This window comes from Trichechus manatus, unplaced genomic scaffold (assembly GCF_000243295.1).
Source record: "Trichechus manatus latirostris isolate Lorelei unplaced genomic scaffold, TriManLat1.0 scaffold00018, whole genome shotgun sequence".
In the NCBI taxonomy this organism is placed as follows: Eukaryota; Metazoa; Chordata; class Mammalia; order Sirenia; family Trichechidae; genus Trichechus; species Trichechus manatus.
This window is the reverse complement of record NW_004443954.1, coordinates 11,473,884-11,486,402: the sequence shown is the minus strand read 5'-3', so window position 1 is coordinate 11,486,402 and position 12,519 is coordinate 11,473,884.

The following is a 12,519-nucleotide window of genomic DNA, read 5'->3' as shown; positions in this document are numbered from 1 at the left end:
CACCTTCAAATGGTTGTTGTTAGCTGCCATCAAGTCACCCTTGGCTCACAGAAACCCCATACACAACGGAACAAAATGCTGCCCTGTCCTGTACCATCCCCATGATAGGTTGTGGATTAGAATTTTGATCCACAGAGATTTCGTTGGCTGATTTTTTGGAAGTAGTCCCCAGGCCTTTCTTCCTAGTCTTCGTCTGGAAGCTCCACTAAAACCTGTTCATCTTCACAGCAACATGCAAGCTGCCACTGAAAGATGGGTAGTGTCTGCACATGTTAGCTTTTCACATTGTAAAGCCCTGTTGATTTTAATTTACCTGACTCAAAATGTTAATGCACTTTAGTCTGAATTTTCTGATTTCCTTTTTTTTTTTTTTTTTTGCATTCATTGCAATAAGGGAAATTATTATTAGTTCTTTGGGAAATTTTCAGTGAAGGAGAATGCCAAAACAAGTATTGCACACACGCATACAGAGAGAATCCGCAAGAGCCTGGTCACCAAGTTCTTATACTTTAAACCTATATTACTTCGTTCCAAGCTTTAAAGTTGAATAGTCTTTAATTCCCCCTTTAGGCAGCTCAGAAGAGGTTTAGGTTGAGTTGTTCCCCTGATGATTGTGGGAGTGATTAATGCTTCTTTGGCACAGGAATGATTTCATCCAGGGAGGTGGCAGAATTTCCAATTGCTTCCTCATCCTTAATCTTCAGTGCTCTCTAACTGCTATGCCAAAGTTCTCCAGCACAGTCTGTGGGAAGCGAGCCACTGAGTGTGGAATTAATTGCTGTGCTCCAGGCACACTGGGCAGTCTGGCAGCAGGCAGAACCATGTGACCACAAAATGGCTAATTCGGGACATCAGCCCATTACAATGTGTGCCCAAAGGGAACATGACTGGAAAAGGCCACTGTCCCTAATTATTCTTGGCCTTTGTTGACCTCCCTATAACACACTTGACTTCATATATTTTTGTGCCAAATAACACAACCACACAGCCCAGAGGACTATTTCAATTTACATAAGCTAGTGTCGCTATGAGTCAGAATTGACTCAACAGCAATGGGTAAGGGATTGGAGATTCTTCTCTGAATCTTTCAGACAATCATGCATATTGTGTCTCAGTTCTTGGTCATCTATTCACTACTTCTACATCTTCCTATCTTTTATCTGTATAAACTGAAACAAACAGTGTCCTCTTTTTTTCAATCTGGCTATCTGCCTTCGTAATACCCAGGTAACATCAACCCTGAATTGGAGAGGCAAGGTGGCCCCTGGTAGTCATTCAGCTGGTTCAGATTGGGGCCCTGAAATCTTATTCACTCAGTCACTCATTCACCCAACATATATTTATTAAATGCCTGCAAGTCACTGTGCTAAGCACTGTGAGAAAATAAGGATGATTCAGATCCAGGGTCTATCCTGAAGGTTTTACTATCCACCAGTGGAGATAAAACATGAACATAAATAACAACTATAATGCCAGAAGACAGTGTGACCAAATCCATAGAGAAAGAGAGCCTGTAGGAGAAAGGTAAAGACAAAGAGCTCTTGAGTGTTAGTTGATGGGATCTGAGAAAGTTTCATAGAAAATGTGGCATCTGAGGATAAATTGGGCCTCAACAGAGTCCCTGAATGGTGCAAATGATTAATGGGCTTGGCCGCTAACTGAAAGGTTGGAGGTTCAAGTCCACTCAGAAGTACCTAAGAAGAAAGGTCTGGCAATGAACTTCTGAAAAATCAGCCACTGTAAACCTTATGGAACAAAAAAAAGAAAACCCTATGGACCACTGTTCCACTCCGACACGGATGGTGTCGCTATGAGTCAGAATTGACTCGACAACAACTGGTTTAACTCGAGGACCTGAACCTCGGAAAGGGAGGGAAAGGCATATAAGCTGATCTGTGGGCCTGAGCAAAGATGCAGAGGTGGGACATGGCACTGTGGCTGGAGCATACAGTATGTCCTGATGGTTCAGCACAGTGAAAAAAAATACTAGGCTTGGAATCAAAGCCATTGACCACACCCAATCTTTGCTAGCTTTTAGTCCTGCAACTTAGTCACTTAACTTTAGTGAGCTTCAGTTTCCTCTTGTAAAGTGGGAAAGATAACTACTGTTTGAACTTACCGGGCTATTGCACAAATAAAATATGATAACAGGTAAGTTAAAGTACATAATTATAACTAAACTCATGTTCCCTTTTCTCAAGACTTCTCCCTACTTGCCCAGCATTTCTGCCTCTTGATTGCTTTCCATGGCTTTCTTCACTTTGCCTTCAATACCCCATCCTCTTCCAAAAGAAAAATACAAGCAAGAATCTCGTAAATAGTCATCCTCTCTTCTGAGGCTGAGTGTAGGCAGTATTGTGTCCCTTTTGAAGATGGCTTCAGATTGATGCCCCAGCTAACGTGATCCATGGAATTTACAACTTTTGATGAGCCCCAGTGTGAAACATAAGCCTTATGAATTCCAGCACATTGGGGTTGGTATTTTGGGCTCTTTTTTCAGTGCCATTTCTCTGTGTTAGAGATGTAGACGAGATGACCTTATCATGGGTCAAAAGTCAAGGACTCATATAGATCCTCAACCTGTTTCTTCCAATGATCAAGTCAGTATTTGAACTCTAAGTTACAAATTTTAAGCAATTATGTTTGTATGATGAAACTCCTTCTAGCACAAGCCTGTAATCATAGAAAAATATAAATATTCATGCACATTAAAATTGTTATAATGTTGATCTTGATCATTTAAAATTGTATATCTGTAGAGGAATGTCTTCCTCTTGGCCCTGGATCAAAAAAATGCTGGATATAGCAAAAAGAAATTCATTGGGGCAGGATTTATGATTTCATCTTTGTATTCTCAATGCCTAATCTAGTGTCTGGCATATTCTAGATGCTCAATAAATATTCACTGGATGAATGAATGAGTGAGTGAATGAATGAACAAAAACTACATCTCTAATCCTGTCTCTAGCTCTAAATTCCATCACAAGCTGGGTGGTCCACTGGTACCTTAAATTCAACAGGTTAAAAACCAAAATCTTCTTCTTCCCTCTCAAAAAAATCCCCTTTTTATGATTTTCTATTAATGCTACTGTCATTTTCTGAGCACCCAAGCTCAAACCTGCATTTGGTTCCTCATCTCAAATTCAGCCCCTTTCTATCAGTTATCAATTCCTGTTGATGGTTTCCTTAGGATAATCCTCACATTTGTTCCTTATTTTTCATCTATCTCCACTTCTGACCACCTGAGACCATGGGCCAGTTTATCTTCCTAGGGACGTGCTCATTTTGCTACCTTTGTCAGATAAATTGTCTAAACACTTTAACTGGCATTTCAGAAACCCCATGATCAAACCCAACATTCGCTTTCCAGTCCTAACTTGTACAGGTCCATTACATCAACCTATGCCCAATTCAACTGGATTCCTTGTCATTCTCTCCAGACCCTGCTCTTTAATTTAGACCTGGGAAGTTCCAGTTCCTTGGATGTCCAGCTCAAACATTCCTCTTTCATAAGTCTTTAACAACTCCTCTGACCAGAGTAAGTACCTGCTCCATGAACTTCCAGACTTCTTAGTTGGAGTCTTTCTTATGAAACTTAGTACATGTGGCTCTGCATTTTAGAAGTTTCTGCACTTATTTTTTTTTTTTATCCTCACTAGCTCAAAAATTCATCTGCTTGTTCAAACATATATGTGGAGTAACTATCATGCTCAAGGAGCTGATAAACACTGAGGGTGCAGCAAGGAAGACAGTCGTGGTCTCTGCAGTATAGGATAAAGAGTGTTCAAGGAACAAAAAAAAAAGAAGGCCAAAGTCAGTAAAGGGGGAAAGTAGATGAGGCAAGATCAGAGATGTGGGCAGTGCCACTCCGTGAGGGGCCTGTTATTGTTAGGTGCTATTGAGTTGGTTCCGACTCATAGCGACCCTATAGGATAGAGTTAAACTGCCCCCACAGGGTTTCCAAGGAACAGCTGGTGGATTTGAACTGCTGACCTTTTGGTTAGCAGTCGAGCTCTTAACCACTATGCCACCAGGGCTCCATGAGGGGTCTAGTAGGCCGTAATAAGGAGTAGGGTATTCTTATGTGAAAGGAAGTTGTCGAGGGGTTTTATGCAGAGGAAAGACACATTTGATTTATGCTTGTTAGAGGGCTTGCTGGCTGTGTGTGTAGAATGGAATGTAAGAAAATCAGTTAAGAAGCCTATTCGCATATCTAGGCAAATGATGATGGTGACTTGCTCTAGGGTGGAAACAGGGAAGATGGAGAAAAGCAGATGAATCAGGGTATATTTTGGAGGTAAAGCCTGCAGGACTTGCTAATGGATTGAATGTGGGAAGAGAAAGAAAGAAAGGAATTAAGGATAACTCCTAGCTTTTTGACATTAACTGCGGTGGAAAATGCTGGAGGCAGAGCAGGTTCAGGGGGGTGACAGGTGGATGAGAGAGGCTCAGAAAGTTTGAATGGTGATGGAATGAGCCAGTGGAGAGGAAGTGGTAGGAGAGGCAGGACAAAGAAGAAATCAATCCTAAAGGAACCTCAGGGCTGCAAATTCTGGGTGACCTGCCAATCTGCGAAGTGAGCACTCAGTGTCATTAAGTAAATGAGACCTTAGACTGTGGATACTGGGACATCAGCATGGGGGACACTTGGGTTATACCGACATGAATGAATGAATGAGTCTGTGCAGTGATCACAACTTTCAGTCCTAATCTTTGCATTTTTCAGAAGCGGTATGCATTGTGTAATCTCCTACACACACATAAATATTATACATAATCATAAGTAATTGAGGACTGCCTTTAAAGTGTAAATACTGAGTACCTTTATAATTGAAATACAAGTAATTTTTTCCTCGTATTTTATAAATCTTCTACAACGAACATGTACTATTTTATATTAAGAAAAAACTAATAAATTTACTAAACAAGTATCTTGACTCTTAGCCACACTCAAGTTCTGGATGATTCTCCAGGAAGAAGGAAAAAACTAGCAGAGTCAGCACTTGTAGTTTTAGTCAGGGCAGTTGCTCTGTCTGGTTTACCAGCTCTCTTCTCCCCAAGGAGCGTGTATGTCCTTCCCAAGCCAGCAGCTGCAGTCCCAGCCACCATCTCACCTGTGGGAGCTGCTGTTCACCCTGAGAAAGCTCCTTTATCCACATCAAGAGTCCAGTCAGGATGCCCACCATCACTTCTCAGTCCATCATTTATATATTATGTATTCATTTTTTTCAAACATATAAAAGTGGCTGCAACAATGGACTCAAACATAGCAACAATTGTGAGGATGGCACAAGATTGGGCAACGTTTCATTCTGTTATACATAAGGTCGCTATAAGTCGGAGTGACTCAATGGCACCTGACCATAACAACAATTATTTCCAGTAGGTATTGCATTCACATGGCTTAAAATTTGAAAGTACAGAAGTATATAGCGAAAACTCTTCCTCTCATCCCTATTCTCCAGACAGCCAGCTCCCCTCTCATGGAAATACCAGTTTCTTGTGGAACCTTCTAGAGATAAATTATGGGGCAATACTTTTTAAAACTAATCATTTAAAAATTCGTTATATAATGCATAAATGTTTACTTTAGTAAAATTAACAACAACAAAAGGAATAGATCCATCCCTCTGATGCTATTCATATCTGGATGTATATCATTCCAGATTTCTATAAGTTTAAATAATTATCTATGTATAGCAATCATCTATAGTCTTTTTAAAAAATTAGATCATACTGTAACTTTTCTTAAATTAATATATTGTGACTATCTTTCCACATATGATATATGACCAAATAGATATGACCAAATGTATTTTATTATTTGAACTCAGCATTATTTAACCAATCTCTTCTTGCAGAATATCCGGATTGATTAAATTTTTTTGTCATGGTGTGATGAATATCCATCAGTGTGTATGTGTGTGTGTGCACGCATGCACACACGTGCGTATCTTTGTATGTATCACACTGATTATATCTAGAGCATAAATTCCTAGATAAGAATGGCTAGGTCAAGCTAAGCACTCCAGAAGTGCGCTTTCAACAACTGCATATGAGAACTGGCAACTCAGTTTTGAAAAGCTGCTGATTTCTGACAGGCCGTAAGATGAAACCATTCTCATCCATTATTGCCATTTCTTTCGTGCATAGCACAGCACCAAGAATATAATTAAAAACTCACTAAATACTTTTCAGATGCATGAACTCAATTCACTTTAAAATAGCTATCATTTCCTAACATCCACTGCTTGTTTGAGCCTCTCCCTGTATCCCTCTTCCTCATCCCCAACTCAAGGATGAAACCAATTTCTTCTAAAAGCCATGAGTTCAAACAGAGATGAATAGAATATAACTACTACAAGTGCTTTCTTCACAAAATACTTCAGCTGAAAATGATTGACTATCACTCATACATGATCCAACTACCATTTATCGAAGGCCTGCTCTAGGCATATTGTTCATACGATCACTAATTCTGTGAGGTGGATTTTTATTATCCCCATTGTATAGATAACAGCTAATGATTTAAAAAAAAAAAAAAAAAAGCTCACACTGATGTTTCAGACACTGTCCTATGCATTCCATAGTCATTCATTCATTCAGCAAATACGTGTATAGTATCTGTTAGGTGCTATGCATTCCGTACATATTCATTCATTCAACAAATACTTACATAGTATCTGTTAGGTATCAGGCACTGTCCCATGCATTCCATACTCATTCATTCATTCAGCAAATACTTATATAGTATCTATTAGGTGCTATGCATTCCGTACGTATTCATTCATTCAACAAATACTTATATAGTATCTGTTAGGTATCAGGCACTGTCCTATGCATTCCATACTCATTCATCCACTCAACAAATACTTACACAGTATCTGTAAGGTGTCAGGCATTGTTCAAGGTGAAACAGCAATGAGCAAAACAGACAAAATCTCTGGCTTCATGGAGCTTACATTAGGGACCCCACCCCATTGCCACTGAGTCAATTCCCGCACATAGCGACCCTAGAGGACAGAGTAGAACTGCCCCCATAAGGTTTCCTAGGCTCTAATCTTTACGGAAGTAGACTACCATATCTTTCTCCAGATGATCTGCTGGTGGGTTCAAACCGTTGATCTTTCAGTTAGCAGCCAAGAGCTTAACCACAGCACCACCAGGGCTCCTTCTACACTGGGGAAGACAGACAATAAGGAAGATGAACAAGTAAAATGTAAAATGTAAAGTAAGTGAGACACTGACAGGTGCCTAGAAGGAAAAATAAAGCAGGGAAGGGGGGTATGTAGTTCTCACTAATCCTCACAGTAGCTATATGTGGTAGATACTATTGTATTCTTTTATAAATTTAAAAAAAATTTTGAGGGAAAAAGTAACTTGTCGACGTTTTATGGAGCTGAAGTAAACAACCACCACCTCTCTGTCCATTTATTGTACTGTGGTGACGTGCATGTTGCAATGATGCTGGAAGCTATTCCACCACTATTTCAAATGCCAGCAGCGTCACCCATGGTAGACAAGTTTCAGCAAAGCTTCCAAACTAAGATAGACTAGGAAGAAAGGTCTGGTGATCTACTTCCAAAAATTAGCCAATGAAAACACTGTGAATCACAACAGAACAGTGTCTGACTCATTTGCTTTGGACACATCATCAGGAGACATCAACCGCTGGAGGAGGACTTCATGTTTGGTGAATTAGAGGGTCAATAAGAGGCAGACCTTTGGTGAGATGGGTAGCCACAAGGATAGACTCGAACATGCTGGCAATCTTGAGGATGATGCCGTACTGGGCAGCATTTTGTTCTGCTGCACATGAGGTCACCATGAGTTGGAGTTGACTCACGGCAGGTATCCATCTCTCTTTAAAGTAGATGAGCAAGGGACGCATCAAAGGGGCCTGTAGAGGCTTTGCAGCCCAAGCCCCAATAATCCCTATCAGCACCTCACTCCAAGCTTTGAAATGAGTCTTTGATGTTAAAAGCCCTGGATGTGTAGACCCAATATCTACTGATCAACACAAGGCAGCCATCCCATCATGGCAGCCACTGCTCTGTGGAAATTCTGGAGTTACCGTAACATTCTGGAGGGCAGAGCTGGCACGGGATTTGCCCAACGCCAAACTGAAGGAGAGAATTATTACCCATCCTAAAAACAACCTGTGAGGCAGGTAGTACTCCAATGAGGACCCTGAGGCTTTACAGATGGGCAAACTGAGGTAAATTGTGCTTACACAATGTCATGCAGCTAACAACAGCTGAGGAGGATTCCAGCCCACAGTTCTCTGTCTCCTGAAGCTAAGCTGGACGATGGATCCCAGGGCAGGCTAAGGCTCTGTCAGCACCACACCATGACGCTTCTCTCAGAGCGGCATCCTCTGAGGAGAGACAGCAGACAGGCCCAGGCCACAGGGTCCTGACTCCAGCACGGGCCTTCAGAGAAAGGTGTGTGTTGGAAGAAGTACTCATTTGGAAGAAATCATCTTGGAGGAAAAAATAAAAATATTCTTCAAAAAGAAAGGAAAAGCTGTCTTGGGTCCTAAGTACTTTTCCACTCCCTGAATTATTTTTTGGCCCCACCCCCACCCTGTGATTAATAGAATTTCAAGAGCTATTCCGTCTCCAAGCCATTTTGTTTTAGGGAGCTTTGATTTGAAAAATGAGACAAAGAGTTTCAGTGCTGTCATCAATAGGAAATGAGGGGATGAAAAGAAATCTATTTAAATGGCTTTGAAATATTCACAATGAGCGCGTCAGGCAGTTGCCCTGTTTCTCTCCTCTTCCTCCTTCCCCAGATAACCCACGGGCATCAGTATAAGGAATGTAAGCTTAGACACCATCAGCAGACGCAAAGACAGTCATAGAAAGAATGGCAAAGAGAGCTCTTGCCCTCTCAGAAACTTGTGTCTTTAGGGAAGTGGTTCAGAAAAGTGTGTTTGCCACAGCTTCTCTCAAGCAAGGTAGAAGATACAAGGCATCCAAGAGCTACAGGCACGAAGACAAGGCATCTGGTTTTAAAGAAGCCTGCAAGGGTGTGTACGTTGGTATGACATTTTGGATGCAATTTGACAAGACGCATCAAAAATTAAAATGTGGACTCCCTTTGACCCACTCATTGCACTTCTACAACACTTGTTAGAACAAGGGTGCAGACGTGCATGTGAGGATGCTTGCTGATGCGCTTGTTTGTAATTTGAAAAACAGCCAACAATGTAAACGTGCATCAGTTAGGTAATGGTTATGTGAATTATGATTCAGCTGTACGATGGTAAGTTATGCAGTGAGTAAATAAGATAGATTTATGTGTGTCAACCAGGAATAAAGTCCACATATATTATTGCAAAAAAAAGTAGGCTGCATGTATGGTATGATTCCATTTATATAATACATGCAGATACTTGCTTATGTTTGCGTTTAAAAGATCAGGCTGACATACTTCCGGCAGTCACTGACTCTGAGATGTGGGCTGAGGCTGGGCCTGGAGGAGAACAGACTTTCACTCCTTATTGTTCTCCATTAGTTGAATTTTGACAAGCATGTGATATCATATACTTTTAAAAAGACTAGTAGGCCTCATAATGAGAATAGCCATGCTTAGAAAGAGAAAAATTAAGCAAATCAAACATAGACATACTAGCAAATGAAGCAGTAAGTGGGTAATTATACAGTCCATTTCAGCTATTTCAAATGAATAAAATTCAATGTAACAAATGATAGAATTATGAAAATTTTACTTTGGGATTTGCAGTACACATTTGGACTCAAACTGCTTCACCTAATAAATACTAATAAAAATATACTTTGCTTTTTATTTTCTAAATGCAATCTTAGTTTAATTTTCTTTTCTGATCCATGAATTCCCTCCAAGCCTGAGTACCTGCCTGGTGGGTGTTTCCACCAGGATGTTCCAGTGTACTTAAAAGTCACACATGTAAAACCGAATCTGTCAGCTTATTTCTTCCCAGAATATTCCCATTCTCCCCATCACTCAGGCTTGAAACTCTAACTCTTATTGGGTACTCCTCTGACTTGTTCCCTCGGCAAATTCGAGGTCAATTACTGCTTATTCTTCATCCACAGTATCTGTTACATCATTTCCTTCTTGTCCATTCCTAAAGCCAGTCCCTAAATGTAGTCCTCCTTCCTCAACGTCACCTTGTATCTTTATTATAAGTCTATAACGTTGTGTGTATCTCCCCCACCCCCGCAAGCCCCTAACAGACCACGTTTTGGTTATTGTCAGTTGTCATCAAATTGGCTCCGACTCATGGCAACCCCAGAGCAAAACGCCCAGTCCTGCACCATCTTCATGATCATTGGTATACTTGAACCTATCGTTGCGTTCGCTGTGTATTTTGAGTGCTTTCCAACCTAGTGGGCTCATCTTCCAGCACTATATCAGACAATAGTCTTCTGTGATCCATAGGGTTTTCACTGGCTAAATTTCAAATGTAGATTGCCAGGCCTTTCTTCCTAGTCTGTCTTAGTCTGGAAGCTCCACTGAAACTTACCCACCATGGGTAATCCTGCTGCTATTTGAAACGCCAGTGGCGTAGCTTCCAGCATCATAGCAACATGCAAGCCACCACCGTACAACAAACTGACAGGTGGTGGAGTCACTACTTTTTTGCTGTTGTTAGTTGCCAGGGAGTCGATTCTGACTCATGGCAACCTTATGTGTGTTAGAGTAAAACTGTGCTCCACAGGGTTTTCAAGGACCAATTGGAAATAGATTACTGGGTCTTTCTTTGTAGTCTGTCTTAGTCCAGAAGCTCCACTAAAACCTGTTGACCGTGGTTGACCATGGTAGCCCTAATAGACTATAAGCTCCTCAGAAGAAGGGCTCAGGTTATAGCTATCTCAGCACCTACTATCCTGCCTAGCACACAGTGTGTGCTAGATTAATATATTTTCAGTGAACAACAGAAGGAAAGAAGTAACTGGTCTCTGTTTCCGGTAGGTTCTCCTTTTCCCACCCCCACCCAATTTTCTTCAATATTCTTCCTAGCTGATCATTGAATTGTGTTGTCATTATCATTATCAGTGATTTGCCACTTCTCACTTCTCAGATGAGAGCATAATCCTTTCAAACTCGGTCATGGATGTAATTTAAAGACCTTTTTTTCTGTCTTGATATATTCAATGCTTTTCAAAGAAACCTTGAAAAATCCAAAGCTATAGAAACTAAAAAACTCCAAAACGGCCCTAAACTTTTATTGAGACTCTTACAAAACAGTAAAAATGTGCGTTTATGAATCATTAGAGGCGTAAAGACCAATTCTCTTAATTATCAATCCTTAAATATTATTTTATGAAGGGACTGCAGAAGAATTAAGAACAGAATGATGTAATTCACGAATAACTTCTAAGCAGCTCTCTGACTATGATGTTCAGCTATGAGGAACTGTTAATATTCTATTACTCAGAGGCCATTAGCACATTCTGCTAGCAATATAGACCACATAGTATCATATGCCTAGGGGAGAACATGAAGTATCCTAATTATGATTTCTTTTAAAAAAGGCCATTGTGACCTTCTCCCCAGAGGGCAACCTATATCTTGCAAAGTCTGAAAATGCTACAACCATTCTCCATTAAATGGCATGGAAAGCGGGAGAATTATCTAAACCAAATAATGGCTAATATTTATTAAATTCATAGTATGTGCCAAGCACAGATCTAAGAGATTTTCACAATATCTTAAATCCTCAGAAAAAATCTGTAAGTACTATCATTATCCCCACTTTCAGATGAGGAAACTGAGTCCCATTGTAAGTAACATGTTCAAGGTTACTGTTATGAATTGAATTGTGTCCTCCAAAAATACGTATTGTAAATCCTAATCCCTATACTGGTTATAATCCCATTTGGTAATAGATTTTCTTTGTTAAATTAATGAGGCGGTATTAGTGTAGGGTGTGTTTTAGATCAATCTCTTTTGAGATATGAAAGAGCAGATTAAGCAAGTAAGCACAGATGGGGGAAGATAGATGCCTGGCCTCATGAAGATCACAAAGAAACTGAGGAACAGAAGCTGAAAAGAGACAAGGAGAGCCTACTGAAAGAGAAGGCCTTCCCCTAGAGCTAGTGCCCTGAATGTGAACATCTAGCCTCCTGAACTGCAAGAAAATAAATTTCTGTTCATTAAAGCCACCTACTTGTGATATTTTTGTTATAACAGCACTAGATAACTAAGACAGTTGCATAGCTTCTAAAAAGAAATTCAGGTGTGGTAGACAGAGTTGCACCACCCAGACCTCCCTTAAAGGAAGGACTTGTTCCAACAGCTTCCTCAGGGTTTGCATCAGTTGCAAAGAGCACCTCACCCAAGGGCACACTCTTCCCAGGGCAGCCTGTACCCAATGGTGATTACAGCAGAGGCATAAAGATCTGGATTTTTTTGTTCTCTGAGGGACAACGCTGACAGGTCATAGACATTCCAGCATCCCCAAGGGGTGGGCTGAGGCTTCTGCCACTGCCCAAACCTGCCTCCTCCCTCTCCAGTCCACTGGTGTCAATC